The sequence below is a fragment of the Pan troglodytes genome, chromosome 3 (assembly GCF_028858775.2).
Source record: "Pan troglodytes isolate AG18354 chromosome 3, NHGRI_mPanTro3-v2.0_pri, whole genome shotgun sequence".
Classification (NCBI taxonomy): domain Eukaryota; kingdom Metazoa; phylum Chordata; class Mammalia; order Primates; family Hominidae; genus Pan; species Pan troglodytes.
In genome coordinates this window covers 53,005,245-53,018,063 of record NC_072401.2, presented here as the reverse complement: position 1 = coordinate 53,018,063, position 12,819 = coordinate 53,005,245, and the positions used below count along the sequence as shown (strand labels likewise).

Here is a 12,819-nt window from a genome sequence, read left to right as displayed (position 1 = left end):
TTGAGTTAAGGAATGGCTCCAGAATAGAATAAAGCCTTCATAAAATGCTATAGTTTTTTTTTTTCTCAGAGCCTACAAGACCACTTACTGTCTGCCCCATTCATTTTCACATTCACTCATGAAGTGCTTTGGATTTTTATTTAACTGTTACATCTAAAATTCGTGTGTATTCATCCCAGAAGAAAATATTGAACATTTTTATTTGTCAGGCCCTATATAAGGGCTGAGAATACAAAGATGGGTACAATTCAGTCTCTGAACTTGACGAGTTTAATTCAAGCGGAAAGCAAAGATGTAAACTAAAATAATATACTCTGATAAGTGATAATATTGGAAGGTGACATTGCAGTGATGCTTCACTCCAATAATTGTATGACTGCAAATGTATTAAGGATAAGGGAGCCAGGTTTCTCACTGACAGAGAAACAAGTTACAATTAAAGAAAGGGAGAAAACCCTGGGAGTAATGTCACCCCAATAGCAAAGAGCCCACTAGTGCCCAGTTGTTGGTTTAGAAACCAGCAGTTTTGCTTCACTTTATGATGGGGATACATCCTGAGAAATGCATCATTAAGTGATTTCATTGTTGTGTTAACATCAAAGAGTGCACTTACACAAACCTTGATAGTATAGCCTACTGCACACCTAGGCTATATTGTATAGCTTGTTGCTTCTAGGCTGCAAACCTGTGCAGCATGTTACTGTACTGAATACTGTAGGCAATTGTAACATAATGGTAAGTACCTATGTATCTAAACATATAAAATGTACAGTAAAACTATGGTATTATAATCTTATGGGACCACCATCCTATATGTGGTCTGTCATTAACAGAAACGTGTGGCATGTGATTGTACTTAATTGATCAGTCCTCTTGTGTGTAACCAGTTCCCCTAATTGCCACCAGCCTCTCACCCTGAAAATTCCTTCCTTACCCTGCTTGGGCTATGATTCCCTACTGTGGGCCGCCATATTAGTCTGTTCTCACAGTACTATAAACAACTACCTGACACTTGGTAATTTATGAAGAAAAGAGGTTTAAGTGAATCAGTTCCGCAGGCTTAACAGGAGGCATGAGTGGGATGCCTTAGGAAACCTACAATCATGGTAGAAGATGAAGAGGAAGCAAGCAGCACCTACGTCAGAAGGCAGCAGGAGAGAGAATGAAGTGCCACACACTTGAACCATCAGATCTCATGAGAACTCACTATCATGTGAACAGCATGGGGGAAATCCACCCTCATGGTCCAATCACCTCCCACCAGGACCCTCCCTCAACACATGGGATTACAATTTGATGTGGGATTTGGGTGGAGACAGAGAGCCAAACCATATCATTCACTTCTTTACACACACACACACACACACACACTTTCCTCCAGTCGCTTCTTTACACACACACACACACACACACACTCTTTCCTCCAGCTGCTGGGGTTTCTTCAGCCTTAGCTGAATCACACCCCAGCAGGGACCACCAGTGAGGTTTTGGCGTCCCTTATGGGTTTCCTACTCACACTATGGGGACACACAGCTTGCTGGGCCCCAGTCTAATAGGTTTTGGATTGACTTACTTGGGAAGTGAACAACTAAATAGAAGGGAACAAGGGAAGGAAAGAAGAGCATTTCTAATTTTAAAAATATATTATCAGTCACATTCCCTTTTTGTATTATACTTGAACCTTTGTCTTTAATTCAGATTTTTCCTGCGAGAGATTCCCAGAAATTGAATTACTGGGTCAAATGTTATAAACCAAATAATTTTTTAATTTTTATTCCTGCCAGCAATATAACATCACTGTCTATTTTATTCTAAACAGCTTTGAATGTTATATCTAATTTTAAAGGAATTTTTGTTAATTCTTTTTTATAAATTATTTTTGGCCATTTACATTTTGGGATTTTAATATTTTTAGGTGGATATGTTAATGATATTAACACTTAGCCATATTTATTGCAAAAAGATTAATTTTTAAGCCATAACTAGCTTCTTTCGGTCATCCTGCATTTCTACTTACCTTTCTTTGCTGCCAATAAATTTTCAGGTAGGTGCACACTAAAGGGAATATTACTCTAAGAAAACATGAAATTGGGAAAACAAGTGGCCTGTTATAAAGCCATTTAAATATATAGTATAGTTTTTAAAAATTAGTTATTTGTAGATCACTATTATCCTTTTTGTTTGATAGATTTAATTTTCTCAATTTTTTTTTACTTTATATAATTCAAGGCTTTGGTGGTAATGTTATAGTACCAGTGAAATGAATTTTTCATCATTATAAAGTTTCTTTTATCTTTCATATATTATTCTAACCTTACAGTCTACTTTAATATAGTGATGCCAGTTTTCTTTTGGTTGGTATTTGCAAGATATAACATTCTTTAACCTTTTATTTTCAACCTTTCAGTATCCTTATGCTTTAGATGGGTCTTTTGTTATAAGAATCAGGGCTGGACACAGTGGCTCATGCCTGTAATCCCAGCATTTTGGGAGGCTGAGGCGGGTGAATCACGTGAGGTCAGGAGTTTGAGATCAGGCTGGCCAACATGGTGAAACCTTGTCTCTACTAAAAATACAAAAAAAATTAGCTGGGCCTGGTGGCACATGCCTGTAATCCCAGCTATTTGGGAGGCTGAGGCAGGAGAATTGCTTGAACCCAGGAGGTGGAGGTTTCAGTGAGCTGAGATTGCACCATTGTACTCCAGCCTGGGCAACAAGAGCAAAACTCATCTCAAAAAAAAAAGAAAAGAAAAGAAAAGAAAAAGAATCAGGATCCTGGCAGGAAATAAACGGGCAATTGTATTAGTCCGTTTTCACACTGCTGATAAAGACATACCTGAGACTGAGAAAAAAAAGAGATTTAATTGGACTTAACAGTTCCACGTAGCTGGGGAGGCCTCAGAATCATGACGGGAGGCAAAAGGCACTTCTTACATGGGGGCGGCAAGAGAAAATGAGGAAGATGTAAAAGCAAAAACCCCTGATAAAACTGTCAGATCTTGTGAGACTTTTTCACTACCATGAGAACAGTATGGGGGAAACTGCCCCCATGATTCAAATTATCTCCCACCAAGTCCCTCCCACAACACGTGGGAATTATGGGAGTACAATTCAAGATGAGATTTGGGTGGGGACACAGGGCCAAGCCATATCAGCAATGCACACAAGATGTTAAATGAAAAGAGTTTAATGAAGGAATTCTTGAGAGAGCTATGGACAGCATTAAGGGAACCAATAAAAGATTTTGAAATGCCCAGCCATTAGTAACAAGGAAAAGCCTTTATACATGTAGCCCTGAAGGGTCAAAGAGGAAAGAGTATTACTGGAACCTAGCAAAAGCTGTTGCTGGGAGAGGGGCCCCTGGCAAGAGGTGTGGTCTTACATAGAGATAACCACTGAAAAACTCTGGCCCAGCTGGGAGGGAAATTAGAAGAATTAATATCTTGGCTTCTGTTTCCTCCCACCCTGTGACCTTCTGCCACCATCTGCTATTGGCCAAACCCAACTAGAAGTTAAAGGACAAAGGAGCTCAGGTGAGCAGAGTACAGAGTGGGACACAAAGCCAGACAGAAGGGTGGAGAAGAGCCAGCACACATGGAGGCAGCTGATGACTGGGTTTTATTGTTGTTATCCAGTCTAATCATTACAAATTTTTAAAAGGAGCATTTAATCCATTTGCTTACATTTATTGAAATTACTAGCATATTTCTACCATCTTTTTGGGTATCATACTTCATCTGTTTTTCTTCTCCTGTCATGACCGCTTTTTGATTATTTGAGAAACTTTTCTCATTCCATTTCATTTCTATTATTTTAATGGTTACTTTAGAAATTTATTATATACTATCTTTAACTTCCTCCTAAACAACAGGAGGATCTTTGGAACATGTTTATTCTCATTATCCCTCCTCTGATATATGCAAACATTTTTCTTGGGTATTTTTAACCCAATAAGATATTATTTGTTGTTGTTTTATATAGTCACTGGTAGATTTGCTAACTTTATTTACTCATGATTTATCCTTGCATCTTAGACTTTTCATCTTTCATCTCTTTCCCTCTTTCAATCTTTTGCAATGTCCTCTATTGAGATGTATTAGTGATTAGTGATAAACTCTTTCCACCTTTCGTTTCTTTCTTTTTTTTTTTTTTTTTGAGACAGAGTCTCGCTCTGTCACCCAGGCTGGAGTGCAATGGCACAATCTCTGTTCACTGCGACCTCTGCCTCCCAGGCTCAAGTGATTCTCCTGCCTCAGCCTCCCAAGTAGCTGGGATTACAGGCACTCACCACCACACCTGGCTAATTTTTGTATTTTTAGTAGAGATGGAGTTTCACCATGTTGGCCAGGCTGGTTTTGAACTCCTGACCTCAAATGATCTGCCTGCCTCCCAAAGTGCTGGGATTACAGATGTGAGCCACCACGCCTGGCCTGCCTTTTCTTGTTTCTAAAAATGTCTTAATTTTACCCTTATTACTGAATGACATATTTTTTTTGCCACGTGTATAACTCTAGGTTGACATCTTCACAGATATTATTTTATGGTCTTCGGGCTTTCATACATTTTTGGAGTGGGGTGGGGGGAGAAGGGTCTTGCTCTGCCACCCAGGCTGGTGTGCAGTGGCACAGTCTCAGCTCACTGCAGCCTCAACCTCCTGGGCTTTAGTGATTCTCTCATCTCAGCCTCCTGAGTAGCTGGGACTACAGGTGTGCACCACCATGCCTGGCTAATTTTTGTATTTTTTTTTTTTTTTTAGAGTCAGGATCTCACCGTGTTACTCAGGCTGGTCTCAAACTCCTGAGCTCAAGTGATCTGCTTGCCTTGGCCTCCAAAAGTGCTGAGATTACAGGTATGAGCCACCGCACCCAGCCCATCCATTTCTTGAGAAGTCTGCTATCAGCCTAATTGTCGCTCCTTGGAAGGACAGATTTTAAAATATTTTCTTTGTTTCTGGAATGTTGCAGTTTCACATGATATGTGTAGGTGTGGATTTCTTCTTATATATCCTGATGTAAATTGGGAATTCATGGATTATTCTTAAACTATTGATTGGTACCTTTCCATTGGTTCATACAAATTATCAGATCTTATATCTTAAAATATTGCTTCTAACTCACTTGTACTCTCTCCTCTTTGGAACTTTGAATAAGTATATATGGGAGCTTTCTTTCTATCCTCCATTTTGTTTAACCCCTTTTCATATCTTCCATCATTTTGACTATGCTGCATTCTATATAATTTCCTCAGGTCTACCTTCCAGTTCATGGGTTTTTTGTTTTGTTTTGTTTTGTTTTTTTGAGACAGAGTATTGCTCTGTCACCCAGGTTGGAGTGCAGTGGCGCGATCTTGGCTCACTGCAACCTCTGCCTCCCAGGTTCAGGCAATTCTCAAGCCTCAGCCTCCCGAGTACCTGGGATTACAGGTGCCCACCACCACACCTGGCTAATTTTTGTATTTTTAGTAGAGACGGGGTTTCACTGTGTTGGCCAGGCTGGTCTCAAACTCGCAACCTCAGGAGATTCATCTACATCAGCCTCCCAAAGTGTTGGGATTACAGGCATGAGCCACTGTGCCTGACCTCAATTCATATTTTTAAACACTTCTTTTATTCCTTTACATTGTTATGTGCTGAATGTTTGTGTTTTTGTCTCCCCACTCCCAAATTAATATGTTGAAATCCTAACCCCCAATATGATGATATTAGGAATGTCTACAGAAGGCATGCAAACTAACTTCTCTAATTTCTCATGGTTTATTCACAAGAGTGGTCACCACCCCCCCCAACTTTTTACAAGTCAGCAGCACTTATTAGGCACTATCTTACTTATGTTGTATCCTGCCTGCTTCCAAAGGGCATTTCAGGATGCTTACAGGGAATACACTTCATCAACATGAACCATCCTGTTTTGTTGAAGTTTTGGGTCTCATTGCTCATCACTGTGAAGGAGCAAAAAGCCAGGGCTGATCAACTGGACCAAGTTGGTCCAGTTGGTGTTCTACACCATCAACCTGCCCAGTGAAGCAAATGGAGACCTGGTGTCTTCAAGTAGCAGCATCCAGCATTTGGGTGAATCAAGTCCAGGAATTCACTTCGTGTATCCTATTTCACTGAGTTATTTTTTTAAAGGGGCATTGGTAAGCGAAATAAATCTTTCTATATATGGAAGAAACATTGGGAGGAATTTTCAAATTCATAATTATGAAGACTTCTTTACAGATTTACCCAAAGACTTTCTTCCTAACTTTAAAATTTTTAAATTACATGTGAAGTACCTGGGTTTAAGCCATTCTCCTGCCTCAGCCTCCCAAGTAGCTGGGATTACAGGTGTGTTCCACACCCGGCTAATTTTTGTATTTTTAATAGAGACGAGGTTTCGCCGTGTTGGCCAGGCCAGTCTCGAACTCCTGACCTCAGGTGATCTGCCCGTCTTCGCCTCCCAAAGTGCTGGGGTTACAGTCATGAGCCACCATGCCCAGCCTCTGGAGGCCTTTTCTTTGTGGTTCTGGAAAGTGTGGAGGAGAGCAAGTCCAGCTCTAGGCACCTCCACACATCTCTTTCTGTGTTCTTCCCTGTATTAGTCAGCAGAGGGTGTGCTGTGTTGCAGCAGTGATCAAATTAAAACCTCACTCAACTCACTCATGCAAAGTCTGCTATAGGGACAGCAGCTTTCCAGGGAAGCTCCCTTCCAAGTGGTAATGGAGGGATACAGGTTGCGTCCATCTTAACAGCTACTGTACATGGAACACAGGCTTTCAGGGACACTGAAGCAGGGGATGAACTCACACATGCTCTTAACTGCCATAGGCTGGAAATGACACACATCACTTTTACTCCCAGCTCACTGGCTAGAGCTCATCACACGGCCCCAGCTTAACTTCAAAGGAGGTGCTAGGGCATCTTCCTTTGTGTCCAGGGGGAAGAGGAAAACCTCTTATGATGAGCACTAGTAAATTTCTACCATATTCCCACTCCTCTAATGTTCACCCATGCACCCATGCAGTGATGACCCCAAGGTCTTCAGCTTGTTTATGACTATCTCTGTACCCATTCCTGAGGACTAACCCTAGCAGTAATGAGACAAGATAATTCCCTTGACCTTGATCCCCTTCATGGGTGGGAACTTGAGTGGCTCGTTTCACTCAGCCCACTGTTGGCCACTCCTCATGAGAGGGGGTGTACAAGCAAGCGAGTGCAGGAACCAGAGGGAGCAAATGCTGGAACTGGCTGATCACTCCTCTCTGGCAGGAGCAGGCTCTGTGTGGGCCCTGCAGCAGCATGCAAGCCCCTGCCCTGGGTTCTTGTCCAGCATCCAGGAAGAATCAGGTCACACAAACAGATTGAAGGGTAGTGTGTGTGGAAGATTTTATTGGGTGATAAAATTGGCTCTCAGCAGGATGGGGAATTGGAAAGGGGATGGTGTGGGACCTTTCCCTGAGGCCGCACTGTGTGAAGTTAGCCGCCTTTATCAGTAGCCTCCCATGCTCAGTTGCTGCTTCTCTGATCACGGCTCAGCTGCTTATACCCCTGACCCTCAGCAGCTTGTGTTGCTCTGCCAGCTGAAGTCTTTTTATGGGCACAGGATAGGGCTGTAGCAGGCCAAAAAGGCAACATTTGGGTGGAAAAATGGGGTCAGCTGTTTTTACTTAGGACTGCAGCATTCCAGGCTTAAGGGTGGGATTTAGCCGGGAGCCCAGCCATTCTGTATCAGTAAGTTCTCTGAGACAAGTTAGAGGCTAAGAAAGGAGAGGGTTTGGAGAGTGAGGATGACATACAGAAGGGATCTAAGTCTTTCAGTTGGTAAGATTCCCACGCTAGAGAAGGAAGAAGCCAGCAGGAACCAACTTTCCTTTCCCCAAACCTATTTACCATCTGGCCTGCAGTGGTATGATAGATGGTGAAACTGCCTTTGCAAAATTATAACTGAGGAAATTATGACAGTGAAAGAAATCAGACCTAACCAACTCTATCTTGCTTCTAACCCTTAAGCTGTCCTTATTCATTTCTGGGTGGGTGTAGGCTGAACTAACTTTGGGAAGGAATTCAGTTCATGGTTTGACTCCAAAACAAAATTGATAACAGCCCTTTGCGGAAAAGATCCTCTTCTTGCCTGGGATCCGGTCTGCCTTTGCAGGAATAACAAATTAACTACAAGGTTAGAAATTACAATTTAGGGGTCATGCAGCCTCTGGCTCCAAGAGTCTGAACCTCCCCAAATTGCTCCCGGGGATAATATCACTATTTTAAAACCTAAGATCAATGCTTGAGATATTTTGCAGACCTTGCACTTGATGGATCAGCTGACACCACCCAGACCGGTAATCTGGCCCAACCAGCTCTGCCGTCATATCCAGGAACAAAAGACATTAAGAAAATCTAACTTTGACCCACTATGATTCCATCTCCTACCTGAGTAATCAGCATTCCCCACTTCCCAAGCCCCTACCTGCCAAATTATCTTTAGAAACTCTGATCCCCAAATGCTCAGGGAGACTGATTTGAGTAATAATAAAAACAGCTGGCTCTGCGTGAATTACTCTTTTACCATTGCAATTCTCCTGTCTTGATAAATTGGTTCTGTCTAGGCAGTGGGCAGGGTAAACCATTGGGCATTTACAGTGGGGTAGTGGAACTCCCCATCTGACCTTGCCGCTGTGTAATGAGGAGGTCCTGGGGATATAAGCCCAAGGTGGTTTGGGTACAGTTTACTATTATACATTTTAGGGAGACATGAAACGTCAGTCAATATGTGTAAGATGTATATTGGTCAGTCCAGAAAGGTAATGAGGATGGTGGAGGAGTTCTCGCCCATGAGCATCAATTTCTTTTATCCCCCCAAGCTTTACAGAGGTAAAACTGACCAAAAAAAGTACAGATATTTAAGGCATGTAATGATTTGATATGCATACATGTTTTGAAATAATTACCACAAAGTAATTGACATATCCATAAGCTTACATAATTACCTTTTTATTTTAGGGGTGAGGACACAAGATTGATTCTCAGCAAATTTCAAGTATATAATGTATTACTGTTAACTATAGTCATCATGCTGTACATTAGGTCTCCAGAACTTATTCATCCTGCAGAACTGAAACTTTGTACCCTTTAACCAACACTTCCCTGTTTCCCCAACCCCTCAGCCCTTGGTGAGCACTCGTCTACTCTCTATTTCAATAAATGCAACTTTTTAGCTTCCACATGTAAGTGATGTGAAAGGAAAATAGATCTGGGACTTATCACTAAGCCAGAGGGAAAAGTCAAGCTGGGAACTGCATCAGGCAAACCTGCCTCCCATTTTATTACTAAGTAAGATAGCTACAAAGATAAAAAGCTAAATACTTCCCTCACAATTTCCCCACAAGGAAATTACCTGTGGGCCACCAGGTCTTTACCCTAAAACAGTTCTGTTGAATTTCACTTTGGCAATGTAAATTGACGGCTTATCATCACAGGAGCAAGAAAAAGGACAGAACTCAAAGGCATCCCTCTGCTCACCTGAGATAAATGCCTGTCTGATTTGCCTCCTCTGTCCCATTGTTTATGTAAAAATCCAGATTCACTGAGCCAGACTAAGGCTTAAATGACAATTCTTCTACCCCCTCTCACACGTAAGTTGTGTATTCACTGAAAGGCTCATCAAAATCCCAGAAGAATGCAACTGTTTGTTTCCTGTCTACCTATAACTTAGAGCCCCTCCCCACTTCAAGTTGTCCTACCTTTCTGGACTGAACGAGTATACATCTTACACATATTGATTGATGTTTCATGTCTCCCTAAAATGTATAAAAGTAAACTGTACCCAAACCACCTTGGGCTCATGTCCCCAGGACTTCCTGAGGCTGTGTCACAGGTGTGTCCTTAACCTTGGCAAAATAAGCTTCCTAAATTGATTGAGACAGGCCTTAGATACTTTTGAGTTAACAGTGATATCATATGACATTTATCTTTTTATGACTGGCTTGTTTCACTCAGCAGAATGTCCTCTAGGTTCATTCATGTTGCTGCAAATGGCAGGATTCCCTTCTCTTCTAAGGCTGGAAAATATTCCACTTGTGTGTATTCCAACATGTATTCATTTGCATTCATATATAAGTATATATATTCATTTATCTGTCGATGGACACTTAGGTTGACTCTGTGTCTTGGCTGTTATGAACAATGCTTCAGTGAACATGAGATTGCTGGTATCTCTTCAAGATAGTGATTTAATTTCTTTTGCATGTATACCCAGAAGTAGAACTGCTCAATCATATGGTAGTCACATTTTCAGTTTCTTGAGGAACCTCCATAGTCTAGAATAGCTGTACTAATTTACATTCCTGCCAACAGTGTTCAAGGGTTCCCTTTTCTCCACATCCTTGCCAATAAATGTTATCTTTTGAGCCTCAATATCTGAAGAGGGGAATCTGATTTCTAGCTAGTCCCTGAGAGAATAAACAACAATGTAGGGAATTTTTGGAAATAGGGAAGATTTATCTTTCATTTGTTTGTTTGTTTTTGAGATGGAGTCTCGCACTGTTGCCCAGGCTGTAGTGCAATGGCACGATCTCCGCTCACTGCAACCTCCGCCTCCCAGGTTCAAGCAATTCTCCTGCCTCAGCCTCCCGAGTAGCTGGGATTACAGGCACCTGCCACCACGCCCGGCTAATTTTTTGTATTTTTAGTAGAAATGGGGTTTCACTATGTTGGCCAGGCTGGTCTTGAACGCCCGACCTTGTGATCCGCTCCCCTTGGCCTCCCAAAGTGCTGGGATTACAGGCGTGAGCCACCGTGCCCGGCTGGGAAGATTTATCTTTAGAGGTCTGTGAATATTCTGTTTATTTGCTTCCAGAGTATCTCATACCTATTTATCTCCACCTCCCCCATGCCAGCTTTTCCTCCCACATCACATATGCAGTTATTTACACTCAGAGTGCAAATACAAACACACGTGCAGAGTCAACTTCAGAAACTCTTTTTCTAAATTGTTTTATTTTTTCTGCCAAGTCCAAACTTCGTCAGCTCTGATGGAGCCAGATGATTATTCATGAGGTAAATACCTGGTATAATTCATGGTTATGAAAGCATTTATTGATTCATAGCTTAATTTATATGTAATTGATGCGCAAATGTTTTTTGTTAGGCTATTAATTTCATTATGAGTGTTTGGGCTTATATATCCTATGCAAAAAGATCTTTGTGCTTTTCTCATTGGTCTCTATTCCCCAATTTTCTGATTTCATACCTTCAGTATACCGTAATATTTTGAGCAACCTATCCCTCTCCCTCCAAAAAATAGGGCTCCTTGGACATAATCCAGCTCCCCACTCTGTGGACATGCATGGTTCCCTGAAGATTATAGACAGAGAGAAAGTGGTTGCCACACAGTTTCTCTAAGTCTAGGAGAAAGTTTGATGAAATCCACAGTGTTAAAGAGGCATTCAGAGGGCTCTGTGCTCTCTCACTGAAGCAATACGGTTACTTTGGTAGTAACCTTATGAGACTCCAACCTCAGTTCCTTTCTGCCTTTCCTTTATGTATATCTATACCGAATGAGGCCAATTTTTTCATGTGCATTAAGGCAGATATGCAAAAATGAGCTCATCTTAGGCTCCTCTTCCCTATCCACAGCAGGGTGTGCCAAGCCCAATATCTCAGTATTCTAAGATTCCAGAAACGTGTTCTGTAAACATCAGAACTTCCAGACTTCTATCTTCAGCAGGAAGGTGCTCCGCCTCCTGGGCTCAAACGATTCTCCTGCGTCAGCCTCCCAAGCCTGGGATTACAGGCATGTGCCACCACGCCTGGCGAATTTTGGTATTTTTAGTAGAGACGGGGTTTCATCATGTTTGTCAGGCTGGTCCTGAACTCCTGACCTCAGGTGATCCACTGGCCTCGGCCTCCCAAAGTGCTGGGATTACAGTTGTGAGCCATAGTGCCTGGCCAAAAATTTTTTTTAAATTAGCTAGGTGTTGTGGTGCATGCCTGTATTACCAGCTACTCAGGAAGCTGAGGCAGGAGGATCCCTTCAGCCCAGGAGAGTAAAGTCTGCAATGAAGTTTTTTCTTTTCTTTTCTCTCTCTCTCTCTTTTTTTTTTTTTTTTTTTTTTTTGATACAGAGTCTTGCTCTGTCGCCCAGGCTGGAGTGCAGTGGCGTAATCTTAGCTCACTGCAACTTCCACTTCCTTGGTTCAAGCAATTCTTCTGCCTCAGCCTCCCAAGTAGCTGGGATTACAGGCACTCCATGCCTGGCTAATTTTGTATTTTTAGTAGACGGGGTTTCACCATGTTGGCCAGGCTGGTCTTGAACTCATGACCTCAGATGATCACCCCATCTCAGCCTCCCAAAGTGCTGGGATTAGAGGCATGAGCCAACGTGCCTGGCCAAAAACATTTAACATAAAAAGTATGAAAGATGTAGTTACTCTGAAGTAAAACAGACCACTTAAGGATTTATTATTCCCCTTTCCCAACACTGTAGGACCTTTGAGAGGTCCACTGACTTCACTTGGGCCTCCAATAAGAGAAGTGTAAGGCTAGGATCTCTGGGTTCTCAAGCTACTCTTTTCACCACAAGATTACACTTCCTTCCTCTTTTACAACTGGTATGCAGAAAAGAATACATTATAGAAGCAGCTGGTGTGGTAACACAGAGTATGATGGAAAACATCACAATGTTATTTAGCAAGAGTACAAAGTAAAATCTGAATTTACATGGCTCTTTTAAGAAATTGTTTTGTAGATTTGATAAGTAGCTCTCAATATGTAATTTAAATAAATGAAACAATTTATTACAAACCTACCATATGTTAGGCATGGTGGTAAGTACTGGAGATACA

General features: G+C 41.7%; 1 long non-coding RNA gene across 1 annotated transcript in view; it reads left to right on the top strand.

Moving 5' to 3' along the window:
* The window catches only part of LOC129143727 (uncharacterized), a 79,148-nt gene that overhangs the window by 38,325 nt on the left and 28,004 nt on the right, over positions 1 to 12,819 (top strand). Inside the window, exon 2 of the long non-coding RNA XR_010156558.1 lies at positions 4,757 to 4,849. This is a non-coding gene — a long non-coding RNA (uncharacterized LOC129143727). The remainder of the gene's footprint in view (positions 1 to 4,756; positions 4,850 to 12,819) is intronic.